Source organism: Pseudoliparis swirei, chromosome 17, assembly GCF_029220125.1.
Source record: "Pseudoliparis swirei isolate HS2019 ecotype Mariana Trench chromosome 17, NWPU_hadal_v1, whole genome shotgun sequence".
Classification (NCBI taxonomy): Eukaryota; Metazoa; Chordata; class Actinopteri; order Perciformes; family Liparidae; genus Pseudoliparis; species Pseudoliparis swirei.
In genome coordinates, this window is record NC_079404.1 from 22,294,102 (window position 1) to 22,314,480 (window position 20,379).

General features: G+C 43.4%; 1 protein-coding gene and 2 long non-coding RNA genes across 3 annotated transcripts in view; 1 reads left to right on the forward strand and 2 right to left on the reverse strand.

Moving 5' to 3' along the window:
• LOC130207267 (pro-neuregulin-3, membrane-bound isoform) overlaps positions 1–20,379 on the forward strand; it is a 354,489-nt gene that overhangs the window by 124,831 nt on the left and 209,279 nt on the right. The gene's annotated exons all lie outside the window — the stretch shown is intronic.
• On the reverse strand, positions 7,504–8,428 carry LOC130207270 (uncharacterized). The gene is made up of 3 exons (XR_008834264.1): positions 8,254–8,428; positions 7,767–7,928; positions 7,504–7,580 (listed from the first exon to the last, which is right to left on the reverse strand). It is a non-coding gene; the product is annotated as an uncharacterized LOC130207270 (long non-coding RNA).
• On the reverse strand, positions 8,436–10,301 carry LOC130207269 (uncharacterized). The gene is made up of 3 exons (XR_008834263.1): positions 10,181–10,301; positions 9,636–9,672; positions 8,436–8,720 (listed from the first exon to the last, which is right to left on the reverse strand). It is a non-coding gene; the product is annotated as an uncharacterized LOC130207269 (long non-coding RNA).

A 20,379-nucleotide genomic window follows, 5' to 3' on the forward strand; every position in this document is an offset into this window, starting at 1 on the left:
TTACGTACGTTACATCAGTTATGTATGTTACGATAGTTACGTATGTTTAGATAGTTACGTACGTTACGTCAGTTACGTCAGTTTCCTTTTTTCCCTGTGAAAGGTTTTTTTTCTATTTCTTGGGAGTTTTTCCTGATCCGATGTGAGGTCAAAGGTCAGGGATGTCGTTTGTGGAAAATTGTAAAGCCCTCTGGAGGCGAATTTGTTTTTTTTCGATAAAAAATAATCTGAATTGAGTTGAATTTTCCGAACCAACGCCACTGACGTAAGTTACGTTTCTTACGTAACTTACGTAACTTAAATAACTTACGCAGTTGCGTCGCCTCACATATGTAGGTTAGTTATCTAACAAATCACAATATTTTCCTGAACCCAACCGAGTTATGTTGTTGTTGTCGTTGTCGTTGTTTCTGCACTGCAGAGCCTTGTGTTGACATTTGTAGAATGCAGGAAAAAGAATGAATTGCTTTTTATAGCACAGCATCCAACGTGTTTATTGAGATTGGTTTTACAGGGACAGTAAACTTCCTTCTGTACAACAACGACTCTTTACACGCGTGTCCTTGAAGCCTTTTCAAAGCCTTTTTTACGAGTGGCCAAATAGCTTAAAAACATAGAATCCTGTTGTTTTTTCACACCATGTTTCTTGATTTTTTTCTTTCACAATGCTGTTCAGTTTAGGACCATATGCCTCAAATAATATGGAGAAGAGAAATGGAGCCTAAGCACATCTCACTACATGGACTGTGTCCTGGATTCCCTGTGATCACCATATAAAAAGAAAAAAACAGAATATACCTCCTTGAAGGATTACTCTGGTAGAAATAGCATTATGCAAAAAAAAGATTAGTGTTGGAGCACCAACACTTCTGTTTCCCTGAATCTCAAGAATTATATAATCTGTGCTGTGTGGGTATCCAGGATTTTATTCAAAATTCTGGCAGAGGATTTTTTTTAGTTTTTTGTAATGACCAGAAATGATATTTTAAAGTATTTTTTGGACAAGACCCAACCAGAAGATGTGGTGCATATTTAATACAGACATTAAAAATAGACTTTAATTCAGGTGATTAGAAATCTCCTAATTTATATGCAAACCACGGCCACGTTGTAACGTTGGTCATATTTGTGGAAAGACGGATCAATTTATAGTTTTTTTTGTTTATTTGATGCATAACAACTTTAAAACAGTCACCCTGAAGGTCTCAGATGCGTTAAAGCTGCCGTAATTGTTTTATTTAATTTTCTTGATATGCATATAAAAAGAAAGATTTTGCACACTACACACATATAATCATACAAAATAAAATGTAAATTAAATATATTAATAAAAATAAGGGTAAACATGCCAATACCTACACACATATTGATATATATATATATATATATGCACATACAAATATAACCTCATTTAAACATATATACATACATATTATGGATTACCCCCTCACACCCTTGATTGGGACTAGACTCACACACACCTTTAGTGACCGACCCCATCATAGGGCACTCGGTGTTGTAATGAGCTCCCATCAGGCCCGGTACTGTGGACCCAGTGGACTCAGTGGAGACCTATCCGAACCAATTTTACCTGGTGTCTCTGCCCGGGGTCCTGGGCAGAGTCGGATGTGTATGTGAGTTAAGAGTGGGGGTGTGTATGTCATGACAGACGGAAACATCACGTAGAGTACACACACACACACACACACACAGCAGGGTGAAGTGCCTGGCCCACTCCCCGTGTCCAGCAGTAATGGGCCTTCTCAGCCGGCCTGAAACACTCAGTCACACTCTCAGCTGGGAAATTGATTCTCCCGAGGTTCCCAATCCTATTTGTGTGTGTGTGTGTGTGTGAGAGAGAGACGGACCGACTGTCTGTTTTTTTCTCTGTCTGTCCATCTATACATCGACAGTGGAAACGCTCTGCCTAAAAAGTGTTTGTTTGTGAGTGGGGGGGGGGGGGGGGGCGTGATAAAGACATATTTTCCCGTGAAGTTTGTGATGTTTATTTTAAAATGTCAATATCCAAAAAGTCAAAACCCCAACTTTGCGTAAGCTAATTTTTCCGGCCTCGATTCCGATGTTACGTGACAACGGTCAGAAAGCGTCACAGAGGAACTCGTCGCCGACGCCGCGTAGAACGCGCACGCCGTCTCGCCTTTGCGGCTCTTCGAGTTGGCGCCGCCCCCTCGGCACATACACCAGATTGACTGCCGGTGCCTCCGGCGTTGCGTGATACCGCTTTGGCGAAACGCCGCACTCGCCCACGCGGAGCACCTCGGTGATGGAGAGAGCCGGTCGCCTCTATAAATACGGAGCTGTCTGATTCACGCCGCCGACGTGGCCGCTCTCATTCATCATCTTCTGTTCTTCAACTCCCACCAGATACGCCACGGAAAGAGGGTGAATAAAAAAAGGAGAAAGGAGGAGACTGAAATAAGTGAACTTGAGTAGTTTTGTGTGTGTGTGTGTGTGTGTGTGTGTGTGTAATGCTGGCCAGGGTAGGGTGTGTAGTTGCTGTTGATGGTGTCCGAGGTTGTAGAAAATACACCCTACACTCATTGTCTGTGATGCTAAGTTCAAGTATTCTAATTTATTATTATTATTATTATTATTACTATTATAATAAAGGATAATTCACCTTGTTGTCATAATAATAAATATTAATTATTATTATTATTATTAAACCTTTATTTAACAGGGTGAATTATTCTTTATTATAATAATAATAATGTATTGTAATAATAATAATAATTATTATTATTACTATCATTATTATTATTAAACCTTTATTTAAAAAGTTGAATCCCATTGAGATTCAAAATATCTTTTTCAAGGGTGACCTGGACAAAAACACAGAACAAGACATGTTAAAAGAAACTAAAAGTTAAGAGATGCTGACATAACAGAGTTAATTGAAGAAACATCGGTATTTTTGGGAACCTGCCTTATTTCATATTTAAAAGCAGTCAGTGGTATCAGTTCTTTGAGTTTTAAATTATTGTGCAACATGTTCCTCATCTCTTCAACGCCGGGCACAGAGTCGCACCGACCTGCTCGGCCCAGGCGGCGAATCAAAGGAAGCGAGGGGCGGGGCTTCTCTACTTCCTTTCTGTGTCGATGTGGTCCTGTGGTGTATGTTGTCGGGACCGCGAGCTAGTTTTTCTGTCAGACACTGAGGAGGTCCGAGGGAAGAAGGGAATTCATATTTTGTGTGTCTGAGAGTTTTATGTTTGCTAACGTTTTTGAGAACCATGTTTTTTCCGTTAATCACATTTGGATACGCAACCCCCGCGCCAACGCCACTGTTTTGCTTCTCTGAGAGCGTTTTAGAAGCTTAAGTCAGCGATCAGCTTCTTAGACCAAAGGAATAATTTAAAAAACGGGCAGAATTCCCCTTTAGGCTTGTTAAAATGTGTGTGTGTGTTTTTTTTGGTTTTGTTTTTTGAAAGGCCAGAACATCCTTTGAGAACTGAATCAATGTATCCGGTGCACAATACCATCAGCGATCATTTTCGTACCAAGAATTTGAATTAGGAATTCCTCCCAGAATGCATCTGGATAGGTCTGTTTACAAGACTTTACGGAGCTTTTGGATAAATGTGTAGCTCGGTTCCATTTCACAAGATGTCGTCTCATAATCCAACAACCATTTAAATGTTTTGCTCCGAGTTCACAAACATTTCACTTTTTTTTCCCGCGCTCTACTCCATCGAGGGGGGGTCGTCCCCCTGGCCGATGCTCGAGGACGGTTTGCTCGAGAAGCCTCGGAAATACTGAAATCATCCGGCTTTCATCCGTTGTTTCGTGCTCGAGCGAGAGCAAACCGCCCCGTGTGGGTAGATGTACCGCCTCGGGGATCCGCCACTGGGTCAACCCAAGAGCGTAGCCGAGAGGCTCCATGGTTAGCTACACTTGGAAACAAAGAATATACACTATAGTTAAAAAGTTTGGGGTCACATTGAAAAGATTAAACAACTATTTCTGAAAGATAAGCACTGTTTTTTCAATGAAGATACCATTAAATGAATCATAAATACTCTCTCTTCATAATTTGTAACTGACTATTCTCTGGTGTTTAGTGAAGTCTCTACAGAGGTGTGTAGAGGCCCGTCTCCAGTGTTCTAGTGGTACATTGTGTTATCGCCTTAGAAGTCTAGCGGAGGGGTAGAAAACCCTTGAAAACCCTTTTTATGTGAGCGCAACTGAAAACAGTTATGCTGGTGAGAAAAGATATAAAACTGGCCTTCCTTTGAGAGACAAGAAGAACAACATTCATATTTACAATAAAAATCATTATTTCTAACCTCGTCAATGTCTTGACTATATTTTATATTCATTTGATAAATAAAAGTGTGAGTTTTCATGGAAAAAACACCAGAACTTTTGAATGGTAGTGTCTATAGGGGTAACGCTCCAATCAGCCGTAAAGACCCCAGGCCGTATTCCCAGTAGAAGTGTGGCCTTCTTGTTTATGTAGTCCAATGAGGGATCTCGTCTTTGAAAACGCAGCGGCGACTATTACTATCACCTCGTCGATGCACAAGACAACACCAACACAAATAGAATGAATTCAATTCAATTTATTTGTGAAGCCCATTCTAAGAGTGCTTTACAATCTGTACACATAGACATCCCTGACCTTTGACCTCACATCAGATCAGGAACAACTCCCAAACAACCCTTTCACGGGGAAAAAAAGGTGAAGAACCCTTCAGGAGAGCAACAGAGGAGGATGCCTCTCCAGGATGGACAGAACAATAGACGTCATGTGACCAGAAGGAATCATCACAGAGTTACAACACATTCAATGAATATCACAGAGTGGATGAATAGTTGGTAGTCGGCATGGACCACGATCCAGACCTCCACGATCCATCAGGCAGATGGCGGTAGAGAGGAGGAGTGGGCGGGGCATCAGCAGCGCCGTGGCATCAGACCCAGCCATAAAATAAATGTAAAATAAATAATCCCCTTCCATTATTCCCCAACAGTGAATGATCTTTGCCGACAGAGTGCAGCGCGAGCCACAGATCCACCCCTCAGGGGCTTGTTGAGGGTCAGTGCCGATGTGACCTACGCCCCCCCCCTCCCCTCCCCAGGGTGACTGCAATCATCTCGGGGTAAAGGGGGCATGAACCCTGGCACAGTGCTGCTCACAGATATGTCGTAACACATTGCACAACGCCTCATCCTTGTACTCTGGACTCCTGCTCGATGACACGCCTCCTTTACATCCACACGTCTACACACCAGACGACCGGCGCTGTCAGACGTGGCGCCGTTAGCCTCGGCCCCGGGTAAACTCCCGAGTACACCCCGCCGTGACACGGGTAGTTCCATCATAAGGACGATTATTATTGTGACCGCACGTTCCCGTGAGGTTCACATCAATCACGTAGCGGACGCTTGTCCATATCTGCGTGGTCCTCTGAAAAAAAGAGGCATATATACGTATGTTTAACTTATATATCTTCACACGGGAACACTTAGTTGCCTTCTCTTTCTCTCCTCCACCATTTCCAGTCTTCCCCGAAGCCGTCATCTGTCTAGTGACAGCGAATGCAGCAACAATCCTCCCGCTGATGAATCCATAACCACATTACGGAGAAGTAAAAAGACGATATCTCTCGGGGGGGTTTGGTGAGCGACGAGCGCCGACCCAGAAAAGATGGAGCTGAGCGTCGAGCCTTAAACGTCTCAATGCGGGGGACGGCGAACCTTCCCAACGATGGTGTGAAACACTACATCCTTGTCAAAATGGGAAAAGCTCATCACTCAGGACGAGGTTTTGATGAAACGTTAATGAAACATAAAGCCCGGCGGCGAGCCGGTAAGCCGCTCCATCTCACGCCGCAATCGATCCGTCGGCGTCGCCGTGACGTCCGGTGGCCTCTCGTTGTCTGGTGAAGACCAGGTGGTCCTGGCTCCAGCTCCCAGAGGGGGGTCCTCTGCCTGGGAAGTGTGTGTGTGTGGAGGAGGGGGGGGGGGGGGGCAGAAGCAGGAAGTTACGCCTGGATCAGTCGGTTCTCCAGACCGTCTTTAACCAGCATGACTCCTCGCTAGCTACACTGTAAAACCTGATGAGTAAAGTCAACTCAAATCGTTCAAGGAAACCGATTGCCTTGAACCATTTAAGTTAAATAACTCAAATCCTTGTCGTGAAAATAATTGCTTAAATGGAGTATTCCTAACTCAAATATTTATTGTGAGGTATACTTAAATAAACAAGTGACTAGTACTAACTCCATTGTTTGTATTGAACTTAAACCATATTCATTATTGAAACTTATTTGTAACGTTTGTATGAACTCATTAAAATGATGTAAAAGCAAATGTATGATTTATGTCTGTCTTATAGCTTGTGTTACAACAACTCAAAATGGTATAGCAGCTACTCAATTCATTGAAGGAAACCGATTGCCTTGAACCTTTAAAGTTGCATAAACTCAATTCAAATACTCTGTTAGATACAATACATTTATTTGAACAAATATGATTCTTTGACCACAACATTACACATTATGCCATTATTAAACATTATGAAATTACAAAAAATTCAATCATTACAAAAAATACAATCTTTACAAAAAATGAAATCACTGAACAAATACATTTTGCTCACAACAAACTGAAACGTTGAAACGTTTAAAAAAAAAACATATTATCATTTATTTATAATTTTTTTCTCTCCATTCCTGTCTCCTCTCCATGCCGCTCTATTAACAAAATGTTGGGCTTGCTTAAGAACTATCTTAACTTAACTAACTATGCTACCTAATTTAACTAGGTGCGCTCTTTCATTTCCTCTGGAACAGGATGGGACATAACTAATCTCAGCAGCCAACAACAAGCAATTTTAAACCATGACTGCTGGAAGTATTGGTGCAGGACGTCCCCCGTTTACACCAGATGATTTTTTAAGGCCTGCAACTTAGGTTTGAGCTGCTTTCTTGTATCGTCTAGATTTAATAGGACAACCTGAATAAAGTCAAAAAAGCCACTCAGCTGCGCCGCATAGCTCAAATTGAGAGCATAAACCAAGCTGAACAATACCACCAGTGCATCAGTCGAAGATCTGAGAGTCATAACCTGATCCTCCAGGATGACTGAGACATGGAGAGGTTGAAAGGGAATCCCTGCAGCCGTGTCCTCTTCAGCCACCACGGCCAACAGCTCCACTGCACCCTCCTGGAATGCTTCGAATTCCTCCTCCTGAAAAAGGGAGTACACATGAGGTCCAGAACATGTGTGTACCAAACACATCAACTAAGATAGACTAATTAATAAGTTATAAACCTTAGCTGATACTCCTGGGAAACATATGAAATTAATGTTCTTCAAGTATTCACAGGTGTAGCATAAAACAGTTAACAAGCGTATGGTAGAGGGAAGACACTTGATTGCAGAGGTGGGACAAAGTCATCAAGTCTAAGTCTCAAGTCTTTTCATTCAAATCTCAAGTCAAGTCCAGGGAGAATGAGAGATTAACGTTACCTTGCAACTGATGAGTCTTCTTTTAGGTACAGTGGCAGCCCTGCCAGTGCTGCTGTTCTAGTTGCACTGATGTCATTCTTGTCCTTTTACACAGAGAAAGGTTTTTAACCGAAATATTGAATATATGATTTTACAATTTTATTTCATTGATTTTGATGCAACATTTAATTGTATTTAATTGACCTTATAATTTGATAGCCGTTTCATCAATTCAGTCATTATTATTGTAGTTACTTCCAACCTTCAGTCAACATTAATAGCACCCTTACCTGCTCCTCATATGCCATCAGCAGATCTGCCATCTTCTCACCAAAAGCTCCAGTCTTCCTCTCTTTGTAGAGTTTGAGCAGCTGTGTAGTGTTTTTATCGAGCGCAGCGAAGAAGGAATATTGAAGGCTTTGATTTGTGATCCTATGGAATTCGCCATAGAGCTGTACCAAACACAAAAGCATAAAGAGACATCCCATAATGAGCCTAAAATTAAAAAATGTTGGACAACAGTTACAATTCCTAAGCATATCTGTAAAGGGCAAGCAGGTTGCAATGAAGCTGTTATTTTTCAAAGTTTCCCAGAGTAAGATTCGAAGTAATGTATTTTTTACATAAATCATGAGCTGTTTCCCTGATGAAATTATCCTGAGGACAATGTCACAATACATTTTAAAAATCAAATCAAGCAATAATCAATGTTGGTTGTTTGTGTATAAAACATGTCACCTTTGTTTTTTGTGTAGTGTCCCATTATGTTTTACTTACTTAAGCTTCAGAGAAGAGGGCAGGCCATCTGTCTTTCAATTATGCGATGGGAGGAGCTAAGGTCACAATCTCTTCACGGCGGAGTGGAAAGGTGCGCTGCATGTGCTGATGGACGAGAACCATGTCTCTGTCAGCTGGCATCTTTTTGAATTCCTCCAGGATCTCCATCCTTCTGGTCTCCATCCTTCTGGTCTCCAGTGTGTCCTTGTTCTCACCACAGGGATAGTTAGGGAGGAACTAGATTTCCCCTCTTCTGGGTCGTTTAATGCTGGCCCGGGATGGTGTCCCCTCCGGGTTGCTGCGGCTGCGCTTTCCTGCATTCACGGACTGCATTCATTTAATCTGAAACCGGAATGAAATGTTTAGGCGTGAGGATCAGTTTGCTTGACACTTGAAGAATACTGACCAGTCTGTTGTGTAGTAGCTTCTTGGACTTTCTCCAATACATCTGCTTTTTTCAGCAACTCCTGCAGAGATGAGAGAATGGGCACATACATACATGTATGCTGTAAAGACTCAATAAGGTACTCCACAGGCTTAACAAGTGGAAACTTGTTTTCATAATATGACTTCCTCTTCTTAGCAGTTGACAATGGAGCATCAGATGTAATTGATTTGTGCAAAACGTTACTCTCTGAGACTGCTTGGACAATATCACTTACAACTGTGGCAGTTAAAGGGCAGTTATGTTTTTTCAGTACTTTCGTAACAGCTTCTTCGACAAGAGGTTTTGATAGTGAAAACAACTCATCAACATGCTCAATGAGTTCCTGTGTTGCCCTCTCCGATACAAGGAGAATAGTTTGCAGTTTCAAAAAGAAGGCTGCCAAATTATGTTCCAATTGGTCAGCTAAACCATCAGTGCTGCTACCAGCCACTGGGTTGGAATAGATATTGTCTTCATCTGAAAGAGCTGCATCTTGGACAAGTTCAATATCCTGGGAATCATTTGATTCATTTGGCACTACAACAGACACATCGTAATCAGAGTTATTCTGATATTCTCTGCATTTGTGATAATTATAACCTGCAGTCCCTGAATGGACATGGAACAGTTTGCTTCATTTTTAAATGTCCCCTTAGATGAAGAAACATATCCCTCTCAACAAATGGCTGCTTGAAATCACACAGAGGGCAATGAAATGCCAAATTGTCTGCCACACCATGTGAGTCACTGCCTGGCCCTGCTATCCTTCTCTCAGTAAAATTATGTCTGTGTACTCTTGACATGTGTATCTTGAGTGAATTAAAACTGCTAAAAGTGCACATGCAGTTGTAATACAAACATGGTAAGGGAGAAACATTAGAATACTGTCCATGTTGGAGTCTGTAATGTCTCAGTAAGCAGACTTTGATGGGACTAGAAAAAGCACATATCTTACATTTCCACATGACTTTGGTCCATGAGCTCAGCCACACCTGAAATGAAAATGATCTGTTCAATTTATTAAAGTTAGGCTTAAAAGAAAGAAAAAGTGTAGCTAAAATAAGGCAGTAACATTAATTTGATATAGTTGTGTATTAGCTGTATAAGCAACACATATATTGAATGGCTTAAATTAAATCAATCGTGTGATATCATTTTCAGATTAAAAATCTAAATCCCATTGTCCTTACGGCGCAACTGGTGAAAATTGCATGTGAATGAAACACACTGAATTATCTCCCCACGTGGAGCCCAGCACAATCATGCTAACGTTAACAATGTTAAGCGTATTCGGTTACGTTAACTTAAGATAACTCAAAAAAATCATGTGCAGACGTCAAAAACCCTAACGGGTGAAAAGAGACTTGTTTCGTAGGCAAACTAAACGTTAAGAGAAAGGGCACGCTTTCCTCACAGTAATGTCGACGTTAACGTTAGCTTTCACATATCTTGCTAGCAAGCTAATAAAAGAGAGAACATCATTAGAACATCATTACTTACTGGTATAAGGACAGCAAACACCACGGAAAGTTTCTCTCTTCTCTTTCTTGAATTTCTCTCTTCTCTCTTCACTTTCTTAACTGAGCTGCTGAGCTGGGTCAGCGTGCCATGTATCGTTACACCTGGCTAGTTCGACTTCACACAAACAACAGTGAGTGCGCTGCAGTGTTGCCAGATCCGCGGTTTTCCCGCGGAATTGGGCAACTTTTGAAGTGTTGCCGCGGGTTGAATTTTTTTCCGCTGGTTCGGGTAGACCTATTTTGCATGCAAATTACATGAATATCTTTAAATAAAAATCCATATTTTTCATGAAATAATTTATTTATACTCAAATCCTACAAAACTGACTCCAGATCAGCACGTACACACATGGACATGGACTTTAAAAGCAGTGTATATGGTTTGGCACGGGCATATTTTGAGTTCTGATATTGGGCTGGTTTTGGGCTGGTTTTTTTGTCACACAGACCTGGCAACCCTGGTGCGCTGCGTCGATGTTAAATAGATCGCTTGTCTAGATCCCCAAAACGCAGAGTATGGAGTCATTCATCCTGATTTTGCAAACCTGTATCACAAAAATGTAGGATTGTAAACTGCGTTAATGTTAGAAAGTTGGCTGACTGACGCCTTGCAAATCACATCAACCATTATGGCTTGTTACAATAACGATGTTATCGGATAGTACAGTGTCTATTTCTCGGTAACTTTTGAAAAATCTAAGCGAGAAAACGCCAAAAAATGTACATTTACATACAGAAAAGACAGACCCACTGTCTTACGACCTCTCTCCCCTTAGCATCGATGCAGCCTTGAAGCTGCTCTTTGCCACACGTCTGCGCCGGCTCCCTCGGCAACTGGAAATTGTGAACAAAGATGGCGGACCAAACTCCGCTGACAGCCGTGTTTTGTATGTAAATGTACATTTTTCGGCGTTTTCTTGCTTAGATTTTTCAAAAGTTACCGAGAAATAGACACTGTACTATCATATAACACCGTTATTGTAACCAGTAATAATGGTTGATATGATTTGCGAGGCGAACACGTTTTCAGACACAGCCACTGTATGTAATGTCAATTTAGATCAAATGAGTTAATACAACACATTGGAATTGATACACATAACTTGAAAGTCTACCAGAAGTTGATCAAACTCCAAATGACTGAGTCATTATGGCTGCAGTTCAATTATGAGTTCATGTTCGTGTATCACTCAAGTAGCTACAACTTTTTATGCCATTTAAGTTGGGGTAGCTTACTTCTTTTATTAAGATGAGCTGGTAGGTTTTACAGTGTAGAGGACTCTGAACAAATGATGGTCCGTATTGGAGAACACGGACCGCCACCTACTGCAGGGACCGCGGGGTACGTTCTCCAACAGACGGATACAGGAGAACGTTCCTGATGCAGGAGAATGTTCCAGATGCAGGAGAACGTTCCACATGCAGGAGAATGTTCCAGATACAGGAGAACATTCCTCATGCAGGAGAACGTTCCTCATGCAGGAGAACATTCCAGATACAGGAGAACATTCCTCATGCAGGAGAACGTTCATCATGCAGGAGAACATTCCAGAAAAAGGAGAAAGTTCCTCATGCAGGAGAACATTCCTGATACAGGTGAACATTCCTCATGCAGGAGAACGTTCCAGATACAGGAGAACGTTCCAGATACAGGAGAAAATTCCTGTTACAGGAGAATGTTCCAGATACAGGAGAACATTCCACATGCAGGAGAATGTTCCTGATGCAGGAGAACGTTCCTGATACAAGATAACGTTCCACATGCAGGAGAACATTCCAGATACAGGAGAACATTCCTCATGCAGTAGAACATTCCAGAAAAAGGAGAACGTTCCTCATGCAGGAGAACATTCCTGATACAGGTGAACATTCCTCATGCAGGAGAACGTTCCAGATACAGGAGAAAATTCCTGTTACAGGAGAATGTTCCAGATACAGGAGAACATTCCACATGCAGGAGAACGTTCCTCATGCAGGAGAACGTTCCAGATACAGGAGAAAATTCCTGTTACAGGAGAATGTTCCAGATACAGGAGAACATTCCACATGCAGGAGAATGTTCCTGATACAAGATAACATTCGACATGCAGGAGAACGTTCCTGATGCAGGAGAACGTTCCTGATACAAGATAACGTTCCACATGCAGGAGAACGTTCCTGATGCAGGAGAACATTCCTGATACAAGATAACGTTCCACATGCAGGAGAACGTTCCTGATGCAGGAGAACGTTCCTGATACAAGATAACGTTCCACATGCAGGAGAACATTCCTGATGCAGGAGAACGTTCATGATACAAGATAACATTCCACATGCAGGAGAACGTTCCTGATACAAGATAACGTTCCACATGCAGGAGAACGTTCCTGATGCAGGAGAACGTTCCTGATACAAGATAACGTTCCACATGCAGGAGAACATTCCTGATGCAGGAGAACGTTCCTGATACAAGATAACGTTCCACATGCAGGAGAACGTTCCTGATGCAGGAGAACGTTCCTGATACAAGATAACGTTCCACATGCAGGAGAACGTTCCTGATGCAGGAGAACATTCCTGATACAGGAGAACATTCCTCATGCAGGAGAACGTTCCTCATGAAGGAGAACGTTCCTCATGCAGGAGAATGTTCCTCGTGCAGGAGAACGTTCCTCATGCAGGAGAACGTTCCTCGTGCAAGAGAACGTTCCTCGTGCAGGAGAACATTCCTGATGCAGGAGAACGTTCCTCGTGCAAGAGAACGTTCCTCGTGCAGGAGAACGTTCTTGATGCAGGAGAACGTTCCTGATACAAGATAACGTTCCACATGCAGGAGAACGTTCCTGATGCAGGAGAACGTTCCTGATACAAGATAACATTCCACATGCAGGAGAACGTTCCTGATGCAGGAGAACGTTCCTGATACAAGATAACGTTCCACATGCAGGAGAACATTCCTGATGCAGGAGAACGTTCCTGATACAAGATAACGTTCCACATGCAGGAGAACGTTCCTGATGCAGGAGAATGTTCCTGATACAAGATAACGTTCCACATGCAGGAGAACGTTCCTGATGCAGGAGAACATTCCTGATACAGGAGAACATTCCTCATGCAGGAGAACGTTCCTCATGAAGGAGAACGTTCCTCATGCAGGAGAATGTTCCTCGTGCAGGAGAACGTTCCTCATGCAGGAGAACGTTCCTCGTGCAAGAGAACGTTCCTCGTGCAGGAGAACATTCCTGATGCAGGAGAACGTTCCTCGTGCAAGAGAACGTTCCTCGTGCAGGAGAACGTTCTTGATGCAGGAGAACGTTCCTGATACAAGATAACGTTCCACATGCAGGAGAACGTTCCTCATGAAGGAGAACGTTCCTCGTGCAGGAGAACGTTCCTCATGCAGGAGAACGTTCCTCGTGCAAGAGAACGTTCCTCGTGCAGGAGAACATTCCTGATGCAGGAGAACGTTCCTCGTGCAAGAGAACGTTCCTCGTGCAGGAGAACGTTCCACATGCAGGAGAACGTTCCTGATACAAGATAACGTTCCACATGCAGGAGAACGTTCCTGATGCAGGAGAACGTTCCTGATACAAGATAACGTTCCACATGCAGGAGAACGTTCCTGATGCAGGAGAACATTCCTGATACAGGAGAACATTCCTCATGCAGGAGAACGTTCCTCATTAAGGAGAACGTTCCTCATGCAGGAGAACGTTCCTCGTGCAGGAGAACGTTCCTCATGCAGGAGAACGTTCCTCGTGCAAGAGAACGTTCCTCGTGCAGGAGAACATTCCTGATGCAGGAGAACGTTCCTCGTGCAAGAGAACGTTCCTCGTGCAGGAGAACGTTCTTGATGCAGGAGAACGTTCCTGATACAAGATAACGTTCCACATGCAGGAGAACGTTCCTCATGAAGGAGAACGTTCCTCGTGCAGGAGAACGTTCCTCATGCAGGAGAACGTTCCTCGTGCAGGAGAACGTTCCTCGTGCAGGAGAACGTTCCTCATGCAGGAGAACATTCCTCGTGCAGGAGAACGTTCCTCATGCAGGAGAACATTCCTCGTGCAGGAGAATGTTCCTCGTGCAAGAGAACGTTCCTCGTGCAGGAGAACATTCCTCATGCAGGAGAACGTTCCTCGTGCAAGAGAACGTTCCTCGTGCAGGAGAACGTTCCTCATGCAGGAGAACGTTCCTCGTGCAAGAGAACGTTCCTCGTGCAGGAGAACATTCCTCATGCAGGAGAACGTTCCTCGTGCAAGAGAACGTTCCTCGTGCAGGAGAACATTCCTGATGCAGGACAATTTTGGACTGTTTGACCTCAAAGTTCTCGTGGATTTGAACCGTCTGATGCGGCGCTCGTGAGCCTAACCCTAACCCGGACAAACAAACGGAGTCCAGGACTTCAATCAGGGAGAGACGGTCGGATGAAGAAAGAATCACGTTTATCGCGAACAGACGATATGAAATGATGAAGTCTCGGAGTCTTTGGAGATTTATATTTACCTTCGCATTGAAAATGCGGAAGGTTATGTTTTGATCGCCGTGTATTTATTTATTTGTATGAGTGTTACTCGCATAACTCAAAAAGTATCAAACCAAATCGCATGAAATTTAGTGGGATGATTGGTTATTATCCTGTGATTAGATTTTGGGATTGATCGGGTCAAAGGTCAAGGTCATGAAAAGGTCAAAATCTTCTTTTTACCATAACCATTACCGGTCAATTTCTATCCAATTGGCATGCAACTAATGCCAAAATGTTCATAATTCAAAGCCCAATCTTGTGATATGCGAAGGTATGCGCTCTACCGAGTGCCCGTTCTAGTTAACGATGAGTTGATGAAGCGGATTGATCCGCGTGGACCGGGCGGAGATGGAAGGAGGTGGAGGGGCGGAGGAGCGGAGGGGTGGATGGGTGGAGGGGTGCATAACAGCAGCGTGAAGGAAGGTAGATAGACGGCCGCATTTAAATGAGGCAGCAGCGAGATGATTGGTCCTTATGGATCGAGGGGAGCAGCTGATCTACACGGCCGGTGTCACGAACGAGTAAACAATCAGTGAGCGTTTGTGAGAGATGATTGGCGGACGTGCGAGGAATAAATGGCGGGCTTCAGGGGGTTACGGTCTTCCCGTCTGAACTTCCTGCGCTCTAGCTCCATATAATTATGGCCTGAATCGGCTTTGTAAACATGTCCCTTGGAAACGGTTTAATAAGGGAGCAACAGTGCCAAACTATCATTTAAATGGATCATGAATAATGATAGCGCTGTGTATGAACTCCAAACAGCCGGTTTAATTAGAAGAGAAAAGGGACTTCTGAAAACAGAGCGCAATTATTTCAATAGATATGAATATTGGGCATGCGTATCTACAGTGTGAACAGGAACCGTGTTGTGTTGGATTGCAGTTGTGTAGTTTGGGGATGTAGAACATGCTATGTGTGTAGGAGGAGCCGTGGGAACAACCAGTGTTCATATTTGAATAGAAGCATTTAGCCTAAAGCTTTTTTTTGTTCGCGTTTACTCGCCTGAGCGTAATGTGTGTACGTTGCGGCGGCGTCTGAGTCCTCATAAGAGGCTATCGCATCAGAACAGCTGTGTACACAGAGCCCCGCCTCCAATTGACGGGGAACACTTCAGTCAAATCGTTGTGCTCTGAATGCTCCATCAACACTACATCCCCACTTTAAGATTCATTCCTGTTATTGTGTTGATGCTCTACACACGAGTCTGCCTTCTGTAGCATGTAAAGGGTGTGGATGGCGGTAATTACGCATAACATTACTTCAATCTTGCTTTTTATTCGTATTTTCGCAAACAGAATTGACTGAAATCGATGGGAGAGAGTATAAAGGAAGACTGGATTTTAGACTTCACTGCAGTTCCTATAAATTCAATTCAATACAGATTATTTTATACAGTATAGCCCAACATCATGAATTACAAATGTGCCTCAGAGGGCTTTACAGTCTGTACACATACGACATCCCTGACCTTTGACCTCTCGATATGGAAAAACTCCCAAGAAATAGAAAAAAAAATGTCACGGGGAAGAGGGAAATGGGGAAGAAACCTTCAGGAGAGCAAGAGAGGAGGATCCCTGTCTCCAGGATGGACAGAAGAATAGACACCTACCTTCCTACCTTACTACCTATCCACCTAATCTACCTTCCTACCCACCTAACTACCTATCCACCTAATCTACCTTCCTACCCACCTAACTACCTATCCACCTACCTACCTTCCTACCTGTCTACCTACCTACCTTCAGGAGAGCAACAGAGGAGGATCCCTCTCCAGGATGGACAGAACAATAGATGTCATGTGACCAGAAGGAATCATTACAACACATTCAATGAGTCTGACAGATGAATAGTTGGTAGTCGGCATGGAGCACGATCCAGACCTCCACAAGGTTGTGGAGGTCTGGATCTGTGGGTCCTTGATCCATAACCCACAGGCGGGTTATCATCCAGGGTGGGACCTGAAACATATCCGGCATGCGTATAAAGTGTTCCGGGAAGAAAGATGGAAATAGAAACGTTCAACGGCACTAAGGACATTTAGACTATTCACAAAGATTGAAGTGTTGAAGAATACATGCAATGCCTGCCAGTAACAGACGGGACGAAAACTACTTTTACTGCAGTACTTTAGCATCTTTACGCAAAGCAACAGGCTTTTTGAGCCAGCCCCATGAACAGTAGACGTGTCGAGCAACTGACTTAACATAAAGCGCCGTGTCGTCTCAAAATAACGCACATTATTAACAACGGTTGCTTTTTTCGTTACGTTAGCAAGACTGTTGCTTCTTCTCAATATTAGCAAGGAGAACAACAATGGATAGGTGAATGTATGCACGTTATGTTGCGTACCATGTGTGTGTATGTGCAAGTGAGTGTGTATGAGAGGTTGTGTAAGAAGCTGTATAATAGGATTGTGGGCCATCTGCTGCCCACAGAGAGTCCACTGGCCCTAAAGATCCGAGCAGCATTGGCAGCTAGCAAGAGATGGAGACGACATTGCTTCCTTGGAAAGAAGTCGGGAGAGAGTAGGCTGGCATTTAGTTAATTTATTCAAATGTGAATGTATTTTTGCGATCCGATCTAACCATTTCAGCCCAATAGAGTCATATCTGAGGACCTGAGCACCTGGAAATGATACTCCCAGGCCCACTGACCCCGTTGATCTACATACATTTTGTTGCAGTGAATTCCCGCTAGACTCCTGTGGGAGGATCGTGAAGCATCATCCTCGTGAAATCTCGGCTTTATGCTGGTATTCTTACTGAGAAAAGACTCCCCGCTGTCAAGCGGCGTAGCAATTAAGTACATCTCATCTTAATCCGATGGCAAAGTCCACCTGAAAAAAAGATCATTTCACTCCAGGTTTCCAAGACTAAAGAGTGTCATCCTCATTAGCTAGCTCTCCCGACAACGAGTTATACATTTACCAGATGTGTTTTGAAGAAAAAATGGCAGCTCGGGTCATCTTCGGTGCCGTCTGGAGCTCGGTAATTCCTCTTTTGCACACTGAAGGGTGTTGGGCTTATGAATAGTTCCTGATGGGAACCAAGACATCCGCCTGATGATTTGTGTCAGTGCATTTGTTACAGGGGGGAGTTCTCATGGGAGCTGGCAAGGATTCTATGTGACGCTTCAGGTCACATCAGATGCAGTACAAAAGGTTTCCTTGCTTTCAAATTTTTTTTTTTACACATGTTAAATTGTGTATATGACAGCCCTTTATACATAAATAAACTATTATAGAGATTCTGAGTTGCACCATAGGAGATATTACATGGACTTTAATTATTCTTTCACAAGTGTGTTTGCTTCCTAATTCTGAACTATTAAGCCGCCTCTAATCGTCCGCCAAGCTTTAAAACATTGACTCTACGATTACTCTGGGTGATGTAATAATACTGGAGGACTGTTGTAAAAAAAAAAATGAAGTACAGAGAGACGTTGATATGGCGAAGCAACTCACCGCGGGAAGTATTTCAATGAGCACACGGCGACATTCAACAAGTTTAACAAATCCATCTTTCTAGAATATTTAGCACATATTTGTCGTGTTTATTTGGCCCCTCCCATCAGACCTTTTAACCAATCAAATCAATTGTTGGAGAACATGGCACACGATTCACTCCGGTTGGATCAAGTTGACCGTGACCCAATCAAACTAGATAACCAGGGATCGTGGTCCGCTTCCAGGAAACATCTGTTGGATAGCCAAGGAGCATAGCAAGGCACATCCTTGTTTATGCTGGCTAACTCTAAGGAGTTCGACCTCGGTTATATGATTTTCTCCAACAGGTCCAAATGTGAATGGAGTTTAAGAGTTGCATTAAAGTAAATTGAAAAACTCGCAAGGCGGCACAGGTTTAGGCGATTCGTGACTTGAAAAATGTCTCATTGTCACGTCTGACATCACGGGTAGCGAGGTGCAGGAGCTCGTGCGCAGAGGAATCGAGAGGACTCGGTGTGGATTAACAAAAAACTATTTACTGAGACCAAAAGGGTAAAAAAAAAAAACAAGGCCCAAAAGGGGCAGGCAGAGGATCGGCGGTCAGGGCAGGCAGGCAGAATCCACGATAGCAACATGCAACACAGAACGACGGGAAAACCGACAGGGAAAGAGTGGCACAAGAAATAGGGGGGGAACAGGTGTACGACATGAGACAGTAACGAGACGAGAGTGGCTGAGGGCAGGTGCAGGGAATGAAACAATCAAGGATAGAGAGAAGACACAGAGGAGACAGAGTAGACACAGAGGAGACACAGAACAGGACCGTACGCTCATCTTTGTGCTAAGACTTTAAGACTCTACCTCATGAGCGGACATAGAAAAAAAGTCATACTCTATGATAGACTGGAGATTGACTGGAAGAAGAATCAGAGTCTCGACACATCCATGATTGAATCTGGCCGGTACTCTTTGCCCTCATTGGTTGGATTGATTGAGTGAGGCTGGTTCGGGTTTATTGGCCAGACTATTAAGGTAAGCCAACCTCACTTTGTTACAAGAGGCCGAGTAGAGCGAGTCATGCCTTTGCATTGTGAAAAGAAAACATATGTCAGTGTCCTTCTGCAAAATAATGAGCCGTGTGCTTCTATTTGTTATATTTTTGAGCGATGGGTGTTTTTTGGTCCAATCCAACTATTGTGGTTTCAGAACCAAAATGTTCTGTGGGAGCAATGCCATGGTAATACATCTATGGCTTAGGGAACACATTCAAGAGAACATAGGGTTGAGGTTAAGTAACGGCTCAGGGAACACGGACACGCCCCCGCTCCAGCTGTCTGCACAGTGCATACAGTGCTTGTTGGTACAGTCTAAAGGGACTCGATAGTCACACTGCACTCCTTTTAGAGGTCATGTTTGTTTTGCTACGGAGAAGAAACCCGAGCAACGTCGGCTTCAGCAAATTCAACATTAGTTATTGGCTTGCTGGTTAAAGGTTTCTAATTGAATAGCTTATTCAGAGTCTCATATCTTCTTCGAAGATTGAAACTAGACCTCGCTGGTACCCTTTTAGCTTTTCATCAAAGAACTTGACACAGTGTGTTAATGGCAATGCTTATTCACGCCGGTCTGCTTCTTAAAAGCCTTTGGTGCCTGGAAAAAAGAGAAACGCTCCTCCCACTTAACTGCTCTCTAGTCTGCATTAAGAGACCTGAAAGACAAGTTTCTAGAGTTCCACTTTTTCCTCGTGAACACTTGGACTCACCCTGAAGCGGTCTCGACCTTGATTTAACCTCATACAACAGCGAGGGAGGGAATCGTGAAAAAAGAACCGTCAGATCATTAAGAGTTCAGTGAGTCCATTTTGGAGATGTGAAAACTGCACTTCTGTTTTTGCATTTGCAATAAAACTGGACCTGGGGTGATGGATAACACTTTAGGCCCTCTCTTTGCTGCACGGAATCATAATTTAGCAGAGCGGAGCTATTCGTCTGCCCCCAAAATGAGTCCAGCGGTGCCACGAATGCATAATGAGGACCTCACAGAAAGGCGACCACTGAACCAAAATCACCACAACACCGGTTCCTTCCAGATTCGTAGTAGACGACGGTCATAACCGAGTCGTATCTCATCACCGGTTCACGCGGGTTCAAAACCCTCACTCCCGTACAACCGGGCCGAGCTAAGTGGAGCCGGGTGGATGAATCGGTCACATCCAATCAATTGAAGGACG